At 34.4% G+C, this 23899-nt stretch overlaps 1 protein-coding gene across 3 annotated transcripts in view; it reads left to right on the top strand.

Annotated features, from left to right (window-relative positions):
- DCAF8L2 (DDB1 and CUL4 associated factor 8 like 2) overlaps positions 1-23899 on the top strand; it is a 165937-nt gene that overhangs the window by 121241 nt on the left and 20797 nt on the right. For 2 of the 3 annotated variants that reach the window (XM_037986622.2, XM_037986621.2), the window contains 2 exons: positions 4504-4595; positions 8031-8114. The gene's annotated coding sequence lies outside the window, so the exon portion shown is untranslated. The remainder of the gene's footprint in view (positions 1-4503; positions 4596-8030; positions 8115-23899) is intronic. The other variant, XM_007991333.3, reaches the window with a different exon arrangement.

The following is a 23899-nucleotide window of genomic DNA, read 5'->3' as shown; positions in this document are numbered from 1 at the left end:
AAAGGACACAAACTCATCCTTTTTTATGGCTGCATAGTATTCCATGGTGTATATGTGCCACATTTTCTTAATCCAGTCTGTCACTGATGGACATTTGGGTTTTCAATCTTGTATTATCTTAGCTATATCTACTGTCTCTGGTTTTATAACTGCTTACATATATGCAATCTTCTTTCAAGGATGTTTTAAGGAATATTTGTACTATTGTCTACCCATTTGTTTTAGCCTACATAGATTGATTTTAGTAGATGCCAAAGGCATTGCTACAGAAGATTTTTCAGGTGAAACCCCTACCGATCTATTGAGGACGAGTATCTTCCCCTTCTCCTCAAAACACTGCTATCCTCTGCTATTTAATATTCCCAATCTCAAGTAGCATTTCTTTCTACTACCCATTTACTCTTCCATTACTGGAAAATGCCTCTAGTGTTTCATTTCATTTTCTTTTCTTCACTAGCTCAGTTGAGTTTCTCATAGTTCTGGTTCCACCTGCTGCTGCTGCTGCTTCTTTTGTTTGTTTTTTTACAGAGTTTTGCTCTTGTTGTCCAGGCTGGAGTAGTGCAATGGTGCGATCTCAGCTCACCACAACCTCAGCCTCCCAGGTTCAAGCAATTCTCCTGCCTCAGCCTCCCGAGTAGCTGGGATTACAGGCATGCGCCACCATGCCCGGCTAATTTGGTATTTTTTTGGTAGAGATGGGGTTTCTCCATGTTAGTCAGGCTGGTCTTGAACTCCCGACCTCAGGTAATCCGCCCGCCTCGGCCTCCCAAAGTGCTGGGATTACAGGCGTGAGCCACCGCGCCCGGCCAGTTCCACCTGCTTCTTAAGTTGGTACCTTTCCACTCTATTACATTCTGGGCTAGTTCTCTTCACTGGACCTTAAGGACTTTCATTTGTGTTTGTATTTTCCTTGCATTTTGTTGTAACACTTTTTGTATAACATTATATTAATTTATTTTGTTGATTAGTGCATAGAGAGAGATAAAAAACTGAACTTCTTTACAGTTGATTGATTAAAGGTCTACATGAAAAGTAAGGCAAGGAACCAGCTGATTTTAAACTACGCCATAAACAATAAAATATTAGCAGCCGTGATGGGGTTCTTCTCACACTGTATCTCTCTGACTGACTTTTCTTCCTTCCCTTTCCACTCTTAAATGCTTGTGTGATTACGTTAGGCCTACTTGGATAATCTAGAATAAGCACTCTATTCTATTGTCAGCTGATTAGCAAATCTTAATTCCATCTACAAAGTCTCTTTTGCCATGTAACATAAAAATCGCAGAAGTAACACCATGGGCTAAAGGGGTTAAAGATCGTGGGGGCCTAAATCTTGTCTCCTCACCAGTCCTTGTCTGTGGACTGTTTCTGTGGCTGGCATGTTCATAGACTGTTTCTGTGGCTGGCATGTTCATTTTATTTTAACAATGTCTTTCAAAAAACAAAAGATTAAATGTGGGAAATGTCCAATTTTTTTTTCGTTTTATGATTATGCTTTTTGTGTGTCTTATCTAATAAATCTTTGCAAATAATTTGCCCTACTTTTTCTAGGATTTTTTTATTTTTGGCTTTCACATTTCTATGAAATGTATTTTGAATTAATTTTTGTATATGGTTTGCATTAAGGGCCTATGCTCAGTTTTTTTCCATGTAGATGTTCAGTTGTTCAAGTGTAGTTGAAGATTCTTTTCCCATCGATTTTCTATCCATTTTCTGCACATTGTACTGTTTCATTGACTATGTGCCTATCCTGTAGCCCAATGTTATAATGCACCATTAGAGTAACTCTTCAAATCAAGTAGTGTAAGTCCTTTGATTTTGTTCCTCAGTTTAAAAGTACTTTGGGCAGGCATTCTTGGTCTTTTCAACTCCCATATACATCCTAGAATCAACTTTCCAATTTCTATAAATTTTTAAAACTTCTGAAATTTTGGTTGGTTTTGTGTTGAATATATAAATTTGGGGGTAACTTTGTATATTATCTATTTTAGTCATCCAGTCCAGAATTAGAGTATTTTTCTTAATTTATTTAAATATTCTCTAGTCTGTCAGTGTTCTCTAGTCTCAATTGTTCTGTCGTTCGTGTCTTTTGTTAAATTTAATCATAAGTACTTGGTGATTTTAGGTACTATTGTAAACACAAACTAATATTTTATTCATTTTTGTATATTAATCTAGTCTCTGACCATGATAAAGTCACCTATTTTTTCTAGAATTTATATGCAGATTCCTCAGCATTCTCCTATTTTAACAATTATTTCCTCTGCATGTGTATATAGTTTTACTTCTTCCTTTAACATTTTTATCAGTTTCATTTTTTTCCTTCCTTCATTGCTATGGCTAGGACCTCCAACACAAAGTTTAAGAGAAGTGCTGAAAGGGGACACTGTCTTGTTTCTGACCTTAGAAGAAAAGATTTACTCTTTCACCATTAAGTATGATGTTAGCTGTAGGATTTTCATTGTTTGTAGATGCTCATTATCAAATTGAGGAAGTTGTCTTCTATTACTAGTTTGATGAATATTTTTATCATGAATGGCTATCTGATTTTGTAAAATGATTTTCTGCATCTCGTAAAATGACAAAATATACACATACTATGTACCCACAAAAATTAAAAATATAAAAATTGAAAATAATAAAAAAGACAATTATTTTTCCATTTGTTCTCTTAATATGGTTTGCTAATTACATTAACTGATTACTTCAGTATTAAACAAAACTGGAATTCTGTAGATAAACCCTCTTTAGTCAGAGTGTATTGTTATTTTATATATGGTGGACTTAGATTCAGTAATATTTGGACCATGCAACATATAAGTGAGACCACGCAATATTTTTCTTTCTGTGTCTGGCTCATTTCACTTAATATAATGTCCTTCAGGTCTTTCTATGTTGGGACAAATAGCAGAATTTTCTTCCTTTTTATGGGTGAATAATTTTCCACTACATCTATAGGGGTGGGTGTGTGTGTGTGTGTGTGTATGTATATGTGTGTGTGTATATATATATGTGTGTGTGTGTGTGTATTTGGCTTTGTTCTTCAGTTTAAAAGTGCTTATGTGTGTATATATATATATGCCTCTTGTCACACAAAAGTAACTATGTGAGATGATGGATATGCTAACTCGCTTCACTATAGTAACTACTTTACTATTTGTATCCCACAACATGTTCTAAGCCTCAAATATACACAATAAAATTGATTTAAATGAATAAAGAATAAAGAAAATAATTAAAAGGGAATACTGATCTGCGGTTTTTTTTATAATATCATTTTGTGATTTTAGTATTAGAGTAATGCTGGCTTCATAAAATGGGTTGAAAAGTGTTCCCTCCGTTGAATTTTCTGAAAGAGTTTGAGGTTGGTATAATTTCCCAAATGTTCACTAGATTTCAACAAAGAAGCCACCAGAAACATGGAGACTTTTGGAGGGAAGATAGCTAACTATGAATTCAATTGTTTTAATATATCTAGCACTACTCAGGTTATTTATTTCTTCTTGAAGGAGTTTTGGGAGCTTGTATCTTTCAAGGGATTTGTCTGTTCATCTAGGTTTTAGAATTGGTTTGCATAAAGTTGTTCATGATGTTCCTTTATTATCCTTTTAATAGATATAGGATCTGCAGTAATATTCATTATTTCCTTCAAGATATTGGGATTTTCTTTCTATCGTTTTTTATTAGTAGTATAGCTAGGGGTCATGAATTTTGTTGATATTTTCCAAGAACCAGATTTTGGTGTTATTTTATTTTGGAGTATTTAACCCAATTAGCATATTGTTGTCATTTGAGTCATCTCAGAATTGGCATCTGCTGACTGTCTTTTCCTTTGAAGTGGGGTCTAAGTTTCCTGGTTCTTTGTATGTCAGGTAATTTCAAATTGTATCATGGCCACTAGGAATTTCATGTTGTAGACACTCTGAATTCTGTTATATTGCTCTGAACAGTAGCAATTTGTTTCTCTTCCAGTAAGTAGTTAAAATAGTTAGACCCAAACTGCAAAATATCCTAACTGAAGGGGTCAGTGGCTCAAATTTCAGTTGTTCAAAGCTGTTTCCAGTTTTGCCTACATATGCATGTTTCACAGGTTGAAGTGAGGTTTTCTTCTGTTTTTTGTTTGTTTGTTTGTTTGTTTGTTTGTTTGTCTGAGACTGAGTCTCACTCTGTCGCCCAGGCTGGAGTGCAGTGTCGCAATCTCGTCTCACTGCAAGCTCCGCCTCCTAGGTTCATGCCATTCTGCCTCAGCCTCCCAAGTAGCTGGGACTACAGGTGCACACCACCACGCCCAGCTTTTTTTTTTTTTTTTTTTTTTTTTTTTTTGTATTTTTAGTAGAGACGGGGTTTTACCATGTTAGCCAGGATGGTCTCGATCTCCTGACCTCGTGATCCACCCACTTTGGCCTCCCAAAGTGCTAGGATTACAGGCGTGAGCCACCGTGCCCAGCCTGAAGTGAGTTTAAACACAAAATTTAGGGTTTCTCTTGATTATTTTCTTTCCAGGGTTCTGTGTTCACTTGACTACCAGAAACATCTCTAGTTTACCATTAGCGTTTTAGCTGCTTCCATGCCTCTGTGACTGCAGCTACTCTCAGGTAAAACTGTAAAAATACAGGATATTCACACGGTGCTGGTCACTTGGTCCCTTCTAAAAATGTTTTTATTTGTACAGTTTCTAGAGCCCCAGGTATTTGAGTTTGTTTATTTTTGTCTAATGTTTATAGCTGATATTTGTGGGAGGATCAATATGTTAGGCGCTTACTCCTCCAAAATGGAAGCAGAAACCGCAAGTGGAAGCTTTAAAATAGATAATTATCTGTTTCTGTAGAGATAGACTGTATTCACTTGGGATTGAGCAAAGGCATGAGCCTCAGTAAAGTGGACCCATCAGAAAATATGTGTAAGGAGTCTGTGTTGAATTTATTAACAGTGAAATCCGTATTTATGATCCAAGTACGTATGCTGAGGCAGACCGGTGTACAGAATTTGAGGAGGAGGTCTGAGTTGGAAAGAGAATTTTGGTAATCACCAGTGTATAGAATGTATGGCATCTGAGTGAATTATACTGGATTAAACTATGAAGGGAATAATTTTATGTAAAGAAGAACAAAGTCTGAGGACTGAAATGAGACATTTCACAGCTTTAGGAGCCAGGAAAATAAGAAGAAACAAGGAAAGAAGACTGAGAATAAAATAATGGACTTGGAAGGTATGAGGAGAATCAAATAAATGCTTCAAGAAAATTGGATTAGAATACTGCCAAATGTTGTTAATGAATGAAATAAGATGAGGACTGAAAATTGGCTGGTAAAATTGGATTAATGTACATTATTGATTACCTTAAAAGAGCAGTGTGTATGAAGTAGTTGAAAGAAACTCTTCAGGAGATTCAACAAAAAAATAGGTAATAAGAGGCAGAAATACCTAGGACATACACAAACCTTTTGAGGAGATTTTCTGTAAAGGGGAACAGAGTAATGGGGCAGTAATTGAAGGAGATAACTGGGGTAAAAAAGGTATTAATGTTAAAAGTAGCAATACACAATGTTTATTTGCTGGCAGAAATTATCTAATCAAGGGAAAAGAAAATGGAAGATCAGTTGGCAAACATGTTCTCTAAAGGGACAGATATTAAATATTATAAACTTTGTCAGCCGTATGAGCTCTATCATAAGTGCAACCATATGTAACATGTAAATTAATGGGCATGGCTGTGTTCAAATGAAACTTGATTTACTAACAGACGAAAGGCAGGGTTGGGTTGTGCACCTTAGTTTGCTGGCCACTGATATTAAGAGAAAAGAGGGTAATATCAGAAATTAAATTCTTGAGTAGGCAAGCCTTGAGAGGATCCAATATACAAGTAGAGAGATCATCATTTGATCAAAAAAGAAAAAGTTCATCCATTTTAATAGAATTTAGGGTGAAATATGACCCTTATACAGGTAGAATGGTAGATGGTGGTTGTAGAAGCATGTACAACTCTCCTTTAGATTTCTTCTGTTTTTCCATGTTAGGAAATGTTAAGTCATCCACTTGATCTTAATTATCCTATCTATCCCTGATAAACATCTTCAGCTTTGCCAACCCCTATTCCAGGCTCTGCTAACAGTAACAGAATCATTTTATAATAGAAAAAAAGAGAGGAAAATGCAAAATGATTTTTAATGGTTTCTCAAATAACACTAATTCTGCTTCTCATTCATTAAACACCTAAAACGATAGAACAGTCTAAGAAATCAAGTGGTTAGAATTACTGTTAACCCTTGATTTTACCAAACCAGATTCTAAATGTATGGTAATTCATTGTGTGTGTGTGTGTTTTTTTTTTTACTTGAGACTGTTCTAAAAATGCACCTAAAACATCTTTTTCCTGTTTGTGTATCATAATAAGGCAAAGAAAATATTCCTAGCAATTTCTTTCCCAACCATTATTTAACTTCAAAAACTTTTCTCTAAATATGCTTAGTTTAATAGAGAAATGTTTATTCCCATTGTATAAAATGACTACATTTTAACACCACTAAGATTTAGGAGGCATTCTATTTTGGTGGAGTACTTCTATGGCAGCCAACATTACATTACAGAAGGTGCTGTAAACTACAGTGATTGCAAAAGTTATAGCAACGAGAATACAGATATTTGAGAAAATCATGTTTTCTGAGATTGACTATATTGACAGGTCTTTCTAGCTTCCCCATTTTCCTTACTCTTCCAAAATTTGAAGTAATTGCAAATGTCAGTGCCCTGGATTCTGTCAGGTTTAAGGCCATATTACCTCAGTCTTTTGAGTAAGAACCCTGCAGCCACCTTATAAAACATGTTTAAAGTAGAAACCACATGGATTTATTATTATTATTATTATTATTATTTTTAGTTAAAGGCAAGTAGTTCTGGGTTCAGACATAATTTTCAGAAAATAGCTTCTCATCCGTGTGTTGGGGACTTAAAATGGTTTTACTACGACACTAATTTTCTCTTCACAAGATATAGTGTACAATAATTTGTAGGGAAAATAATATTTGAGTGGAAATGGAAGTCAAAGGTAACTGAGAGTAGGCCAGGCACGGTGGCTCACGCCTGTAATCCCTGGGAGGCCAAGGCGGGTGGATCACGAGGTCAGGAGATCGAGACCATCCTGGCTAACACGGTAAAACCCCGTCTCTACTAAAAATACAAAAAAATTAGCTGGGCCGGTGGCAGGAGGCTGAGGCAGGAGAATGGCATGAACCCAGGAGGCGGAGCTTGCAGTGAGCTGAGATTTCGCCACTGCACTCCAGCCTGGGTGACAGAGCAAGACTCCATCCCAAAAAAAAAAAGAGGGGGGGGAACTGAGAGTAGATCTATTCTTGAAATCTGTGGTGGAATTTGGAAAAACTAATAAACCGTCGTGGCACTTTAACTCAATGGTTAAGAGCACAGATTCAGGATCCAGACTTACAAGTTTGAGAAAGTTACTTATGCCTCAGGATCTCTGCTTTCTCATCTGTAAAACAGAAATCAGTAATACCCACTTCGTAGGGTTATCATAAGGAGTAATGTTTTAATACTTGTCAAAAACGCAGAACAGTACATAGCACAATAAGTGTCAGTTAAATAAAAACTAAATAAATAATGCATGAGGGGAAGTTATTGATGCAAAAGAAAGTGGCCCAGGAAAAGAGCTTGGGGGTATCACCGCGTCAAGCTATGTCATAATAAAAACTAAGTATTCATGCTCCCAGGTCATTTCCGCTTCAATAACTTTAGCTACAAGTACATCAGACTTTCAGAGATGACTAATGCTAAATTAATGATAGTCCTTTCTTCAGAATGGATATAAATATTTTTGCTTTTCTTTCTCAGAGCTTTTAACATTATTATTGTCACATATGTTTGAACTACACATTGCATAACCTTAAACTTAAATTTGTTATGTTCTCCCTTCATCAGTATTGGACAAACTAAAATCCAATGACTTGGTTAGTTTATTATCTTTATTAAGAAATCTGATTAGACTTGCACTGAAACAATTTATTTTATCCTGTTAGGAAGTTGCACTGTTGCAGAGGTCCATTAACTCTTTCAGGACGGTGTGGAATCAGTGGGGAAATCTCTAATTGCTACTGACACAGGTGAGTGGCATGGGTAGCAAATTATGCATGGCGGCAGCAATTTCCTAAAAGACCTGTGATTACTTAGTGGTTAAAAAGCTTTAATGTGCCTCTAGTGCCTAAGTCATTAACAGAGAATGATTTAGGCACAGGAAGAATCTAACTAAAATGTAAAACTGTGAAGGCATTACAAATAATAGTTTGCCTAATAAAAGTACTTGAATATTAGTTTGTGTCAGATACATTTTCCCATTAACTATGATAACTCATGAAAAATACAAAGCAATTGAAAAACACAAAGGTAAATCTTGTCACAAAATGAAACAACAATAATCAGAAATAACGCAAACACCCTTTTCTTTATATGTTTACAACTTGCTCATATTTATAAAATCTTAGCTTTTATAAGAGTTTAATGTGCCGCTGTGTCTATATCACTGGCTTTCCAAGCCTTACCATCAGCTCCCATAGGAAATGTGTCATTCAATTTTAAAAACGGGAAACTGAGACTATATGTATTTCTGAGCTGTAAAACTTGTGATACCCAAGTATTTTATTATGCTTTAGGATTACATTTACTCTTTTTTTGTTTTTAGTTCTGGTGGACATGTGCAGGATGTGCATGTTTGTTACATAGCTAAAGGTATGTCATAGTGGTTTACTACACCTATCAACCCATCACCTAGGTATTAAGCCCAGCATGCATTAGACATGCTTTCTAATACTCTCTCCTCCCACCCCACTCCCCGACAGGCTGCAGTGTGTGTTGTTCTCCTCCCTGTGTCCGCATGTTCTCATTGTTCAGCTCCCACTTATAAGTGAGAACATGTGGAGCTTTGTTTTCTGTTCCTGCATTAGTTTACAGAGGATAATGGCTTCCAGCTTCATCCATGTCCCTGCAAAGGACATGATTTCCTTCCTTTTTATGGCTGCATAATATTCCATAGTGTATATGTGCCACGTTTTCTTTATCCAGCCTTTCATCGATGGGCATTTGCATTGATTCCATGTCCTTGCTATTGTGAATAGTGTTGTAGTTAACATATGTGTGCATATATCGCTGTAATAGAATGACTTATATTCCTTTGGCTATAAACCCAGTAATGGGATAGCTGGGTCAAATTGTATTTCTGGTTTTAGCTCCTTGAGGAATCACCACACTGTCTTCCACAATGGTAGAACAAATTTACATTCCCACCAACAGTGTCAAAGTGTTCCTATTGCTCCACAACCTCACCAGCATCTGTTGTTTCTTGACTTTTTAATAATGGCCATTCTGACTGACTTGAGATGGTATCTCATTGTGGTTTTGATTTACATTTCTCTAATGATCAGTGATGATGAGCTTTTTTTCATATGTTTGTTGGCTGCATGAATGTCTTCTTTTGAGAAGTGTCTGTTCCTGTCCTTTGCCCACTTTTTAATGGGGTTGTTTGTTTTTTTCTTGTAAATGTGTTTGAATTCCTTGCAGATTCTGGATATTAGACCTTTATCAGATGGATAGATTGCAAAGATTTTCTCCCACTCTGTAGGTTGCCTGTTCATTCTGATAGTTTCTTTTGCTGTGCAGAAGCTCTTTAATTAGATACCATTTGTCAATTTTTGCTTTTGTTAAAATACATGTTTTGTTTCCTTAAAACAATATTTAAAAATAGCCATGTTCTCTTTTCAGTCTCTAGAGAAATGTGAAATTTTAAAAATACATACAAGCATAGTCTACCAACCATGTACAGTTCTGATTGCATTTTCAATCCTATAATTTTCATGAGGGCATCATTTTTTATTCAGTTGAATTGCCATAACTTTAGTCATTTCTCTATTATAAAATATTCTATTTTACTCTTGTTAACAATGTTATAATTAACATCATTTTTCCTAACTTTTGAGAAATAATTTACATAAAATAAAACCAACACATATTAAATGTATAGTTTGATGAGTTTTGGTGATTGTATGTATTTGTGTAGCCATTCCCACAAACATAATATAGATCTTTTAAATAAACCCCAAAAATTCCATAGTGACTCTGAATTAGATTTCCTCCTCTCATCCTCCACCCCAGGTAACCACTGATCAGTTTTTTGTCACTATAGTTTTGCTTTTTCTAGAATTTCATATAAATGGAATCGTGTACTATGCAGTCTTTCATGTTTCACTTTCTAACATACCATCATGTTTTTGAGATTCATTCATGTTTTTGTGTATATCATTATTTTGGTTGTTTTGTTCCATGGTATAAATATACCACAATTTGTTTATTCGATCACCACTTTTAGGACAATTCCCCCCCTTCTAGTTTGTGTATAAGCCTATTATGGTTAATTTTATGTGTCAACTTGACTTGGCCACCGGGTGCCCAGTTACTTGGTCAAACATTATTCTGGGTGTGTCTGTGAGAGTGTTTCTGGATGAAATTAACATTTGAATGGTAGACTCAGTAAAGCAGACTGCCCTCCCTAATGTGGGGGGAGTCCTCATCCCATCAACTGAAGGCCTAAATAGAATAAAAAAAAAAAGGCCAACCTTTCTGAGAACAAGAGAGAACACTGCCTGCTTAACTGCTTGAGCTGCAACATTACTCTTTTCTGGGTTTCAAACCATGGCTGAAACATTGGTTATCCTTGGGTCTCAAGCCTGCTGGCTTTCCAAATGGAATTTAAAATCTTGGTGCTCCTGGTTCTCGGTACTTCAGACTCAATCTAATACAACACCATTGGCTCTTCTGGGTCTCTGTCTTGCTAACTGCAGGTCTTGGTGCTTCTCAGCCAACTTCTTATTACATATGCATGTGTGTGTATGTATGTATATATGTATATATAAAACAGGCACACATACACACACACATATATCCTATTGCTTCTGTTTTTCTGAAGAATTTTGACTAGTACAAAGTCTTTCTGTAGATCTATTTTTTAATTTATCTTGGGCAAACATCTAGGAGTGGGACTTCTGATGAAAAGTGCATATAACGCTGATATTTAATTGTCAATTTTTTTCAAAATGGCTGCAACATTTTGCATCCCCACCAGCAATGTATGAGAAATGCAGTTGCTTCATCTTTGTCCAAACCTAGTATTTTCCATTTCTTAGATTTTAGCAATTCTAGTGAATATATCATTGTAGTTTTAATTTTAATTTCCTCATGGTTAATGACATAGAACACTTTTTCATATTATAATTGGCCATAGACTTATTTTGTTTTGTTAAGGAAAATGTGTTAAAATATAAAACATATATAAAGAAAGTGTATTTTAAGAGGTACAGTACCTCTTAAAATCGTTTACCTATTAATTTTTTTTGTTTTTTTGAGATGGAGTCTTGTTGTCACCCAGGCTGGAGTGCAGTGGCATGATCTTGGCTCACTGAAACCTCCGCGTCCTGGGTTCAAGCGATTCTCCTGCCTCAGCCTCCTGAGTAGCTGGGACTACAGGTGCTTGCCACCACGCCTGGCTAATTTTTGTATTTTTAGTAGAGGTGGAGTTTTGACATGTTTCCCAGGCTGGTCTCGAACTTCTGACCTCAAGCGGTCTGCCCACCTCAGCCTCCCAAAGTGCTAGGATTACAGGCGTGAGCCACTGTGCCAGGTCAAAAATGTTATTTTCTTGATAGTGAATTAAATTTGTTCTTTATATTTTTTGGATACATCACCTTTGTTAAATTTATGATTTACAAATATTTTCTTCTATTGAGTGTATGGCAATCAATTTTGTTTCCTAAACCATGTCTGTAAAAGAACAAAAGTCTATTTGTCTTTTTTTCTTTTCTTTTACGAATTATGCTTTTTTTATGTCCTGCTTAAGAAACTTTGTCAAAGTCAATATGACAAAAATTTTTTTCCATGTTTTCTTCAAGTGATTTTGTATCTTCATCTTACATATAGGTCTATAATTCATTTAAGCTAAATTTTGTATATGATTTTGAGTCCAAGGTTTTTTTTTAACCATACAGATATCCAATTGTTCCAGTAATATTTATTTAAAAATGTATCTTTCCCCTACTGGAATACCTTAATACCTGTGTCAAAAACCACTTCACCATATATATGTAGGTCTATTTCTGGAATCTTGACTTTGTTTCATTTAGATATTGTCTATTACACCAGTACTACACTGCATTAATTATTTTATCATTATAGCGAGTCTTGAATCAGATAGTGAAAGTTCCCCAAAGTTATTCTTTTTCAAAGCTATTTCAGCTATTGTAGATTATTTTTATTTTCATATATTTATTATAATCAGCCTATCAATTTGACTAGGACTCCATTAAATCTATAGATCAATTTGAGAAGAACTGACATTTCAAAAAAATTTAGTCTTCTAATTTATGAAAACTATATGTATTTATGTGTGTCTTCTTTAATTTAATGTCACCAGTGTTTTGTAATTCGGTGTTCAGACCTTACATATCTTTTATTAAATGCATTTATAAATAGTTTATTTTTTACATTATTAAAATTTGAATTTTTAAATTTATTTCTTATATATTAATTTTTATTTCATAGAAGGACAATTAATTTATATTGTATTGGTCTTTGTATTTGTATTGGTCTTATAAATTGTAAGCTTGAAAAATGTGATTGTTAATTGCAATAACTATCTTGTAGATTTTAAAGGATTTTCCACATACATAATTAGATTATCTGCAAATCAAGATGGCTTTGCTTTTTTATTTTTTAATCAAATTGTAGGCCTTTTATTTATTTATCCATTCATTCAATTTATCTTTTTGCACTACCTGATACTTCCAGTATAATGTTGAATATAATGGTAGCAAATACTTTAAAGCTAATCCAATTTAAGAAAATGGGTGGGTGAGGAGAGCAAAAAGGAAAAGTTAAAAGCTAATTAATTTCACTGTTGCTCATAATAAGGTTCTGATACATAATTTTTAAACAAAGAAAAGACTAAGGATGTCATATAAATATATATAGAACAAGGATTTTTTAAAGTCCTAAATATCGAAGAACTACAAAATACTAAACATATCTAAATAAATACAAATGGACATAATTCACCTAATAATTTTTTAGTTTAGGATTGAAACACAAAGCAAACCTAATTCTAATCTATGGAATAAAACAAAGGTTGAAAATGAATTGATGGACAAGAGAAATTAGTTAGAAAACAAAATCTGCAAAATAAGAAAACATAAGATTTTTCAAAATAACAAAGTAGTTTAGCTCACATAGGAGACAAAAAAGAGAGCATTAAAACACAAAATAAGAAATAATAGGAGTCAATCAAGTAACTCATAATTTTAAAAAATCACTCACAAACTATTTTATGCAGCCCTATGTAAAAAATCTAAATTAAATGGATAATTTTCTAGAAAAATGCAATAGAAGAATAATTACCAGAAGAGAAATTTGAAGCAGATAATTTCCCTAGATAACTGGAGAAATTTGTAAATAAAATAATGCCCTCCTCCCTGTGAATAACACCAAGCTCAGATGGTTTCACATGAAATCCTACCAAATCCATAAAGAACAGATCATTCTGATGGTAATCCACCTATTCATGAGTATATAAAAAGCTGAAATATATTAAAATTATTTTTATCAAGCACGAATGACATTTTATCCATAACCTGAAAAATGCACAAAAAGGAAAACCACAGAACATTTTCATTTATCTCTCATTGAGGCATCTCATTTATGCAATTTAATGCAAATTAATATGATTGATCTCTAACAATGTTGAAAAGACATTTTTACTGGATTCAAATCTGTCCTTTTTTAAAAGAAAACAAAATAAAAACACCTTGGTAAAATAAAACAGAATTCAACAGGTACTTCATTAAAATGATTTATGTGCAGATAAATCTCAACTTAACGATGCGGTTACGTTCTGATAAGCCCATCATAAGCTGAAAATATTGTAGGTTGAAAATGCATTTAATACACTGAACCTATTGAAGATCATAGGTTAGCCTAGTCTATATTAAACGTGCTCAAAACTCTAACATTAGTCTAAAATTGGAAAAAACCCTCTAATGCAAATATTATTTTATAATGAAGAATGTTTAATTCACATTCAGTAGAAAGCATACTTCAAATTTTGAATTTTTAATTAGCCAAAATTCAAAATTGGAAGTGTGGTTTCTATTGAATGTGTATCACTTTCACGACATCATGAAGTCAAAAATTCACAAGTTGAACCATTATAAGTTGAGGATTGTCTCTGTGTGTATGTATGTGTGCATGTGTATAATCTTAAAGCACATGTTTATTATAATATACTGCTTGTGTTCCAGACAAAAACAGGAAGATAACAAAATGCTCACTACTACAACTGCTACTTAACATTTTATAAGGTGCATTAGCTAGTGAGATTAATATGGGAAAGAAATTGAGAGGTATAACAATGTAAAACAAGGAGGTAAAAGTATTTCATATAACAGATAATAAGAAAGCATAACTGTAACCCCAGGAGAATGATCTGAAAAGCTACTAGAAAAAAAATAAGTTATTGAGTTATAAAATTAGTATTCAGAAATCAATAGACATCTGCACAAACAAAATCCATTAAAAATCATTAAAAGAATTGTATTCGTTTACAATGGCAACAGAACAGGAGAATATATAGAGAAACAAACCTGAAATAAAACTATAGGTTTTCTGAAGGATGCAAGAATTATATTTGTATGGAAAACTATGCCATGTTTTATCTAGGAAGATTGAGCAATATAAAGATGTCCATTCCCCCAAAGTTAATTTATAAATTATAAAATTTATAAATAACAAAAAATCAAAATCCAGAAGGCCTAAATGAAAAGAGTAATAAATGTTTCTAAACTATTTTTTAAATCAAAAGCAAAGTCAAAAGACAAATGAAAAGCTATTTGTACCACAGAAAACAGACTAACCTGCTTAATGAATAAAAAAAAAAACTCCTAGAAATCAAGACTAGTAAGACCAACAACAAAACAGAAAAAATGGGCAAAGAAATGAACCGATGATTCCTAGCAAAACAAATACAAACTGAATTTTAAAATAGAAAATGATTCTGAGTTTTTTATAAATTAAAAAATGCAAACACACTCTACAGAGAAGCTTTTCCTTACCTATCATATTCCAAATTTTTAACAAAATATGGCTGTTGAGACTACGGGAAAACACCATTCTCATACATTAGTGTTAAGAGTGGAAAATGATGCAACTCCTATCCAGGACAATCTGCCATTATTTACCAAAATACAAATGCAATTGCCCTTTGACCACAGATTTCCTCTTCCAGGTATTTGTCCTACAAAAATAATCATGCATTCTAAATGATATATGAACAGGATTAGTCATTGAGACACTGTAATAGTAAACAACTGTAAGTAAACCATGGGAAATTTATGAAATAACTGGAGCTATATCTACATAATAGAATATTATGCATCTGTAAGAAGAATGAGTATAGCTTTTATGTACCAAGAAAGAGTGATCTCCAATAACATTTTAGAGTAAAAAAAAATAAGGTAAAATATTGTCTTGTTTGGTGTGCTACCTTTTTTTCCTAAGAAATGAAGCTAGTGAATATATTTTCTTATTTGCATATATTTGCATTAAACACTAGGAGGATAAGAAAAATGCAATAAAAATATTTATCAGTACACAATGCAGTAGAGTGGGTTAAGAGGGTGGATAGCAACAAGACTTCCAAACATGCATCTCATATGATTTTGAATAAATATATTATCTACTCAAAAAATTAACTCTTAAAAAACAATCATAGGAATATGGCCCTGCTCTCTATTTTGAAGTATCATTTTAAATAGTAGTTTAAATTTATGTTTCTACTTCATTTTAGATATGTTTACATAGGAAGAAAAATAAGATTTACTGGATACATTTGATGTTAAGAGGCTTTATATATTTCTCAACTATAAGACAACAAAGAGTAATTAACAAACGTTAATTATTGTCTCCACCTCTTTGTTGGGAACAGTATCACTTGTTTATTTCATACATCATTGAAGACTGGGATAAACTACTGGAAAACTGAGCTTGTAACTGTTTGGAATATAAAAATTCTTTAATTTTCTGCTAGGAAGAACAAGGGGGAAAAAACTGTTCCTACTCCAGAAGTCATTAATATACTGGGTTACCTGTATACTAACTTTAGTGGAATATATTAAATTTATCAGGCAACAGAAAAGCATGTTATAAAAATCTATTTGTTAATTCTTTTTTAAAAAATACAAAAGATGTAAGCACATTCAATTCTTCACAGCTACAGAATCAATTCTCCAAGTAACAGATTTATATTCACATTTATTAACAATTTGATAGATTTTTGCCAGGTTTTTAACTAAATACTGTCTGTTTGTATATTCTAGGTATATTGTTATTTCAAATTCAGCCATCTCACATATACTTTAAAGTGGGAGGGGAAAAAGTCATATTTTAGCCAAAAAGAACTACCTATACGACATTACTATAAGTAAGTGTATATATTCCGTTTCTGAGAAAATGGACTAACAGCTTGAATATTTAAACTTATTTGACTCTAAATAATTATTAAGGAAAATAAATAAAATATAATATTGTTATGAGACTCATATCAAATATTGCATCCAGATTTCATGTTGGCAATTCCATGTTTATAAATTCTTTTTTAAAAATAAGAGACATGATAGTAAGTTGTGGCACATTCTAATTGCAAGACAGAAAGACTCCATCCACAAGAGAAAACTGTATAAGCCAAGTCAGAATTTTTAGCTGAATCTTTCAGCAAGCAGCTCTGTAAGATTCATCCCCAGCGACGGTTACATTGGTCATATTTAGGAAAACAAAAATCAAATACTAATCTCATTTCCAAGGACATGCAAAATGCCCAAGGAAAGGATTTCCCTTCAAAGATACTGCAAATACTATTTAAGTATTAAGATAGACTCTTAGCTCAGCAATCCCCAAATGGAGGCTGCATTGAGAGTTAATAGTAGCTAGAATTGGAGAATTTTGTTTTTATCCACCCAAAAATATTTATTTGTGATAACAACAGATAATAAATTTGACCTGCTGAATATAGATGATGGCATTTTGACAACATAATGTATTTATATTTTAAGTCTTTGTTTTCAGAGTTAAAATATAAATATGTTTTATAAAGATCTAGATGGGTCCAATAATATACACGATTAAAAATTGTAAAGACAAATATTATAAATTGCATTTTAAATGTAATTGAACATATATACAGAGGACAGTGTTACAAGTAGAATAATATAACTTGCAAATTAAAATTATTATAAATTAGTAATATTTGAAGCTAAATATAATATAAATGTATCAGAATAATTCAAAGTATGTTATGAAAATGCTCAGAACAAGAAATCGGTTGCTCATCTTTTAAGTGTAATATATAAAATAAATATACGAAATAAATATATCTATAAATATAAATCAGAACCTCTGTTAAAAACAAAACACTGCAAATACAAATGTTCTTTCAATTTATTTTCTGACAATAATGTAGCTATCTTTGAAAAGAAAAAGAGAAATGAGTTTGCAACCTATCTTAATGGTTTGGTATTATCTAAATCTATATAGCTATACTCTCTTGCTTGAGTACCTTACTTGGTCTAACACAAGCTTGATAACTTATATCACAACATAGACCAAAACCTGCCACTTATTATTCATGTTTCAGTGCCCTGCAGGGCATTTCTCTCTAGTCCTTTCCCTCATAATAAATATTCTCAGTGGCAGCTAAGTGATTATTTTTCTCCCCTCTCAGTTCTCATAACCTCGTAATCTGAATGGGATTTGGGAAATCCGTTCTTAACAACTCTTTCTTTCTCTAAGCTAATTTACAGTTCTACTTAAAACCAAAGATTATGTAATTCCTTTCTTTATGCCACTAGCTAACATCAATTATGCACCTATTATGTGCCAGTCATGAGACATGTATTGTCTCATTTATTTTTATGAACATATTAAGGTAGGTACAACAATTTTATAAGCTTTTAAATATTATGTATTATACATACAAAGCTAAGCAAATCATATGTGTAGAACATTACTTATCACAGAGTAAACCCACCCACATAAAGCACTCACACTAAGAAATAATGTATTACCATTGCTCCAGAGGCCCCATCATACTCCCTCCCCTCTCTGAAAAGGTAATGACTGTCCTGCCTTCCAACAACAGATTATTTGCCTGTTTTGGAACATTTTACAAACGCAATCACATAATTGAGTTCTTTTTAATCTGGCTTCTTTTGCTCTATGTGTTTGTGAGATTTATCCATAATGTTTTGTGCAGTAGCAGTCCTTGTTTCATTGCTGTATAGCGTGAACTCACTTATCCATTTCATTCTTGCATGACATTTTGGTTGTTTCCAAGTTGAGGATATCATGAATAATGATTGTATGAACATTCTTTTCTATGTTTTTTCATGCGCATATGTGTGCTTTTCTGTTGGGTATATACTGAATAGTGGTATTGTTGGATCAGGGGATCTGCATATATGCAAATTTAATAGATACTGCCAAGTAATTTTCCAAAATAGTCCTTTTTTTTTTTTTTGAGACGGAATCTCGCTCTGTCGCCCAGGCTGGAGTGCAGTGGCGCGATCTCGGCTCACTGCAAGCTCCGCCTCCCAGGTTTACACCATTCTCCTGCCTCAGCCTCCTGAGTAGCCGGGACTACAGGCGCCCGCCACCGCGCCAGGCTAGTTTTTTGTATTTTTTAGTAGAGACGGGGTTTCACCATGTTAGCCAGGATGGTCTCGATCTCCTGACCTCGTGATCCGCCCGTTTCGGCCTCCCAAAGTGCAGGGATTACAGGCTTGAGCCACCGCGCCAGGCCCCAAAATAGTTCTTTTCACCATACACCCTAATAAGAAGTAAATGAAAGCTCTTTACTAACAATATTGGATGTTTTCAGTCTTTTAAATTGTAGTATTCTAGTGGATATCTCATTGTGGTTTTAGTTTGAATTTCTCTGGTTAAGAGGTTGAACATCTTTCCATAGGATCATAAGCTATTTTTATATTTTATAGAGGATATTAAAAATTTATTGTCCCTTTTCTCACTTGGGTCTTCCAGCTTTTTTCATTAATCTATATGTTTCATTTGTGTATATGGGTTGCAAATATACTGGTTTTAAAAATCTTAAATGGTATCACTTCATGAACAGAAGTTCCTCCTTTTAAAATAGTCCAACATATCAGTCTTTCCCTTTATCTTTTGGGAAATTTTTCCTCTTCCCAGAGCTCATAAAGATATTCTTCTATGACTCATTTATGCCCACTTTTTTAATCATTTGAATGCCCTTATGTGTGTGGACATGCTTCTGGACTCTGTTTTATTTCATTGATCTATTTGTTTGTCGCTGTATCAACAGCACACTATCTTAATCATAATCTTGATATCTACAAATATAAATTCTCCAACTTTTTTTCTTCAAATATATTTTATCTGTACTTGTATTCTTTAAAAATTTTAGAATCACTTATAATTTTTCAGATTTTCCTTTCCTAGCCCCAAAACACACATATAAACACTGTGCTAAAAATTTTATTTAGATTGTATTGAATTTACCAATCAATTTTGGGAAAATTGGCATCTTTTCAATAATGAGTCTTCCAATCTATGAACATGAATATAACTTCATTTGCTTCTGTATTTTTAATCTCTTTTTGCACTGTTTCCTTCAGTTATAGTTTTCTCTTATGAGATTTTGGATATGTTTAATTATATTTATTCCTAGGCATTTGGCATCTTTTGATGCTATTGTAAATGGCACCATTATTATAAATTTCACATTCCAATTGTATCTTGTCTATAGAAATACAATTGCAATGACTAGTTCTGCCTGGGTTCCGACCAGCTTCATGGGGTAATGTCCTGAGAACATTACATTTCCACCTTACTCTGCATGTCACACCTCCTGCTTTGGGCTTGCCTACTAAATTTGGGCATAGGGTGCTACAGTAAATAGGCAACACAGAACTTCAGATGAGTTAATGCACCTTAGGGAGGTTCAACAAAATTATGGAATCTCAAGGATAAAAACTCCTCCCTTTTACCCCCTGCGTGAATGTTCCTGGGGCACATTTAATACAATTTTTTTACATGATCCCATGGATAGAACCACTAGTCACTTGTAGCAATGGCCAATTTAATGTCTTTTTTTTCCTTTCCTCTTTTCCCTGCTTGGAATCTCCTTTGGTCCTCACTGCCGCATTCTGAGCACATCCCCCCCAATAAACGACTCACACACAAACCTTTGTTCCTAAATCAGTTTTCTTGTCAAGACATCTCACCATCCTATTTAAGGGAAAGCTTTAACCCTTTCAAGTGAGTCATACGGCTGTAAATAATCTGGCCTCCTGCTACCTCTCAGGCCTCATGTCTTCTTCACTTCCCTTTTTGGAGTCTTCTCCAGCCATTCTGGCCCCTGTGCTATTCTTCAGTCACTCCAGATATCCTCTCTTCTCAAAAAAGTCATGTTTGCTACTTTCTCTGCTTGGACTATTAGATACAGATATAGATACTTAGGTATATCTCCATGTGCCTTCCTTTTTCTTCTTAAAATCTGTTCAGTCAGTGCATTCTCTGTGATGTCTTTTTGTCCAGACTTTAACAAATTGCAACAAACATAACCCCATCCCGTCATTCCTATCCTTTTCTGCTTTACTTTTCTATTTAGCATATCATCTAATATTAATTTATCAGGACATGTCTTCCTCACTCTTGTATCCATAGTGCCTATAAAACTGCCTGACTTTTAGTAAGGATTCATTAAATATCTTGTCAAGAGAATTTTTTTTTTATTATTATTATACTTTAAGTTCTAGGGTACATGTGCATAACGTGCAGGTTTGTTACATATGTATACTTGTGCCATGTTGCTGTGCTGCACCCATCAACTCGTCAGCACCCATCAACTCGTCATTTATATCAGGTATAACCCCCAATGCAATCCCTCCCCCCTCCCCCCTCCCCATGATAGGCCCCGGTGTGTGATGTTCCCCTTCCCGAGTCCAAGTGATCTCATTGTTCAGTTCCCACCTATGAGTGAGAACATGCGGTGTTTGGTTTTCTGTTCTTGTGATAGTTTGCTAAGAATGATGGTTTCCAGCTGCATCCATGTCCCTACAAAGGACACAAACTCATCCTTTTTTATGGCTGCATAGTATTCCATGGTGTATATGTGCCACATTTTCTTAATCCAGTCTGTCACTGATGGACATTTGGGTTGATTCCAAGTCTTTGCTATTGTGAATAGTGCCGCAATAAACATACGTGTGCATGTGTCTTTATAGCAGCATGATTTATAATCCTTTGGGTATATACCCAGTAATGGGATGGCTGGGTCATATGGTACATCTAGTTCTAGATCCTTGAGGAATCGCCATACTGTTTTCCATAATGGTTGAACTAGTTTACAATCCCACCAACAGTGTAAAAGTGTTCCTATTTCTCCACATCCTCTCCAGAACCTGTTGTTTCCTGACTTTTTAATGATCACCATTCTAACTGGTGTGAGATGGTATCTCATTGTGGTTTTGATTTGCATTTCTCTGATGGCCAGTGATGATGAGCATTTTTTCATGTGTCTGTTGGCTGTATGAATGTCTTCTTTTGAGAAATGTCTGTTCATATCCTTTGCCCACTTTTTGATGGGGTTGTTTGTTTTTTTCTTGTAAATTTGTTGGAGTTCTTTGTAGGTTCTGGATATTAGCCCTTTGTCAGATGAGTAGATTGCAAAAATTTTCTCCCATTCTGTAGGTTGCCTGTTCACTCTGATGGTAGTTTCTTTTGCTGTGCAGAAGCTCTTTAGTTTAATTAGAGCCCATTTGTCAATTTTGGCTTTTGCTGCCATTGCTCTTGGTGTTTTAGACATGAAGTTTTTGTTCATGCCTATGTCCTGAATGGTACTACCTAGGTTTTCCTCTAGGGTTTTTATGGCATTAGGTCTAACATTTAAGTCTCTAATCCATCTTGAATTAATTTTCATATAAGGAGTAAGGAAAGGATCCAGTTTCAGCTTTCTACTTATGGCTAGCCAATTTTCCCAGCACCATTTATTAAATAGGGAATCCTTTCCCCATTTCTTGTTTGTCTCAGGTTTGTCAAAGATCAGATGGCTGTAGATGTGTGGTATTATTTCTGAGGACTCTGTTCTGTTCCATTGGTCTATATCTCTATTTTGGTACCAGTACCATGCTGTTTTGGCTACTGTAGCCTTGTAGTATAGTTTGAAGTCAGGTAGCGTGATGCCTCCAGCTTTGTTCTTTTGACTTAGGATTGTCTTGGAGATGCGGGCTCTTTTTTGGTTCCATATGAACTTTAAAGCAGTTTTTTCCAATTCTGTGAAGAAACTCGTTGGTAGCTTGATGGGGATGGCATTGAATCTATAAATAACCTTGGGCAGTATGGCCATTTTCACAATATTGATTCTTCCTATCCATGAGCATGGTATGTTCTTCCATTTGTTTGTGTCCTCTTTTATTTCACTGAGCAGTGGTTTGTAGTTCTCCTTGAAGAGGTCCTTTACATCCCTTGTAAGTTGGATTCCTAGGTATTTTATTCTCTTTGAAGCAATTGTGAATGGAAGTTCATTCATGATTTGGCTCTCTGTTTGTCTGTTACTGGTGTATACGAATGCTTGTGATTTTTGCACATTAATTTTGTATCCTGAGACTTTGCTGAAGTTGCTTATCAGCTTAAGGAGATTTTGGGCTGAGACAATGGGATTTTCTAAATATACAATCATGTCATCTGCAAACAGGGACAATTTGACTTCTTCTTTTCCTAACTGAATCCCCTTGATTTCTTTCTCTTGCCTGATTGCCCTAGCCAGAACTTCCAACACTATGTTGAATAGGAGTGGTGAGAGAGGGCATCCCTGTCTTGTGCCAGTTTTCAAAGGGAATGCTTCCAGTTTTTGCCCATTCAGTATGATATTGGCTGTGGGTTTGTCATAAATAGCTCTTATTATTTTGAGGTACGTTCCATCAATACCGAATTTATTGAGCGTTTTTAGCATGAAGGGCTGTTGAATTTTGTCAAAAGCCTTTTCTGCATCTATTGAGATAATCATGTGGTTCTTGTCTTTGGTTCTGTTTATATGCTGGATTATGTTTTATTGATTTGCGAATGTTGAACCAGCCTTGCATCCCAGGGATGAAGCCCACTTGATCATGGTGGATAAGCTTTTTGATGTGCTGCTGAATCTGGTTTGCCAGTATTTTATTGAGGATTTTTGCATCGATGTTCATCAGGGATATTGGTCTAAAATTCTCTTTTTTTGTTGTGTCTCTGCCAGGCTTTGGTATCAGGATGATGTTGGCCTCATAAAATGAGTTAGGGAGGATTCCCTCTTTTTCTATTGATTGGAATAGTTTCAGAAGGAATGGTACCAGCTCCTCCTTGTACCTCTGGTAGAATTCAGCTGTGAATCCATCTGGTCCTGGACTTTTTTTGGTTGGTAGGCTATTAATTATTGCCTCAATTTCAGAGCCTGCTATTGGTCTATGCAGGGATTCAACTTCTTCCTGGTTTAGTCTTGGAAGAGTGTAAGTGTCCAGGAAATTATCCATTTCTTCTAGATTTTCTAGTTTATGTGCGAAGAGGTGTTTATAGTATTCTCTGATGGTAGTTTGTATTTCTGTGGGGTCGGTGGTGATATCCCCTTTATCATTTTTTATTGCGTCTATTTGATTCTTCTCTCTAATTTTTTAAAAGGGAAAGGAATCCCTCCACATATGTAAAAAGAAAGCAAAACAAGAAAATGTTTGAAATAACCATTGAAAGAATAATTTATTAAATTTAACTTAAAACATAAAATTAAATAATAGGTGGA

Source organism: Chlorocebus sabaeus, chromosome X, assembly GCF_047675955.1.
Source record: "Chlorocebus sabaeus isolate Y175 chromosome X, mChlSab1.0.hap1, whole genome shotgun sequence".
NCBI lineage: Eukaryota > Metazoa > Chordata > Mammalia > Primates > Cercopithecidae > Chlorocebus > Chlorocebus sabaeus.
The sequence above is the reverse complement of the archived record's forward strand: the minus strand, read 5'-3'. Positions and strand labels throughout refer to the sequence as shown.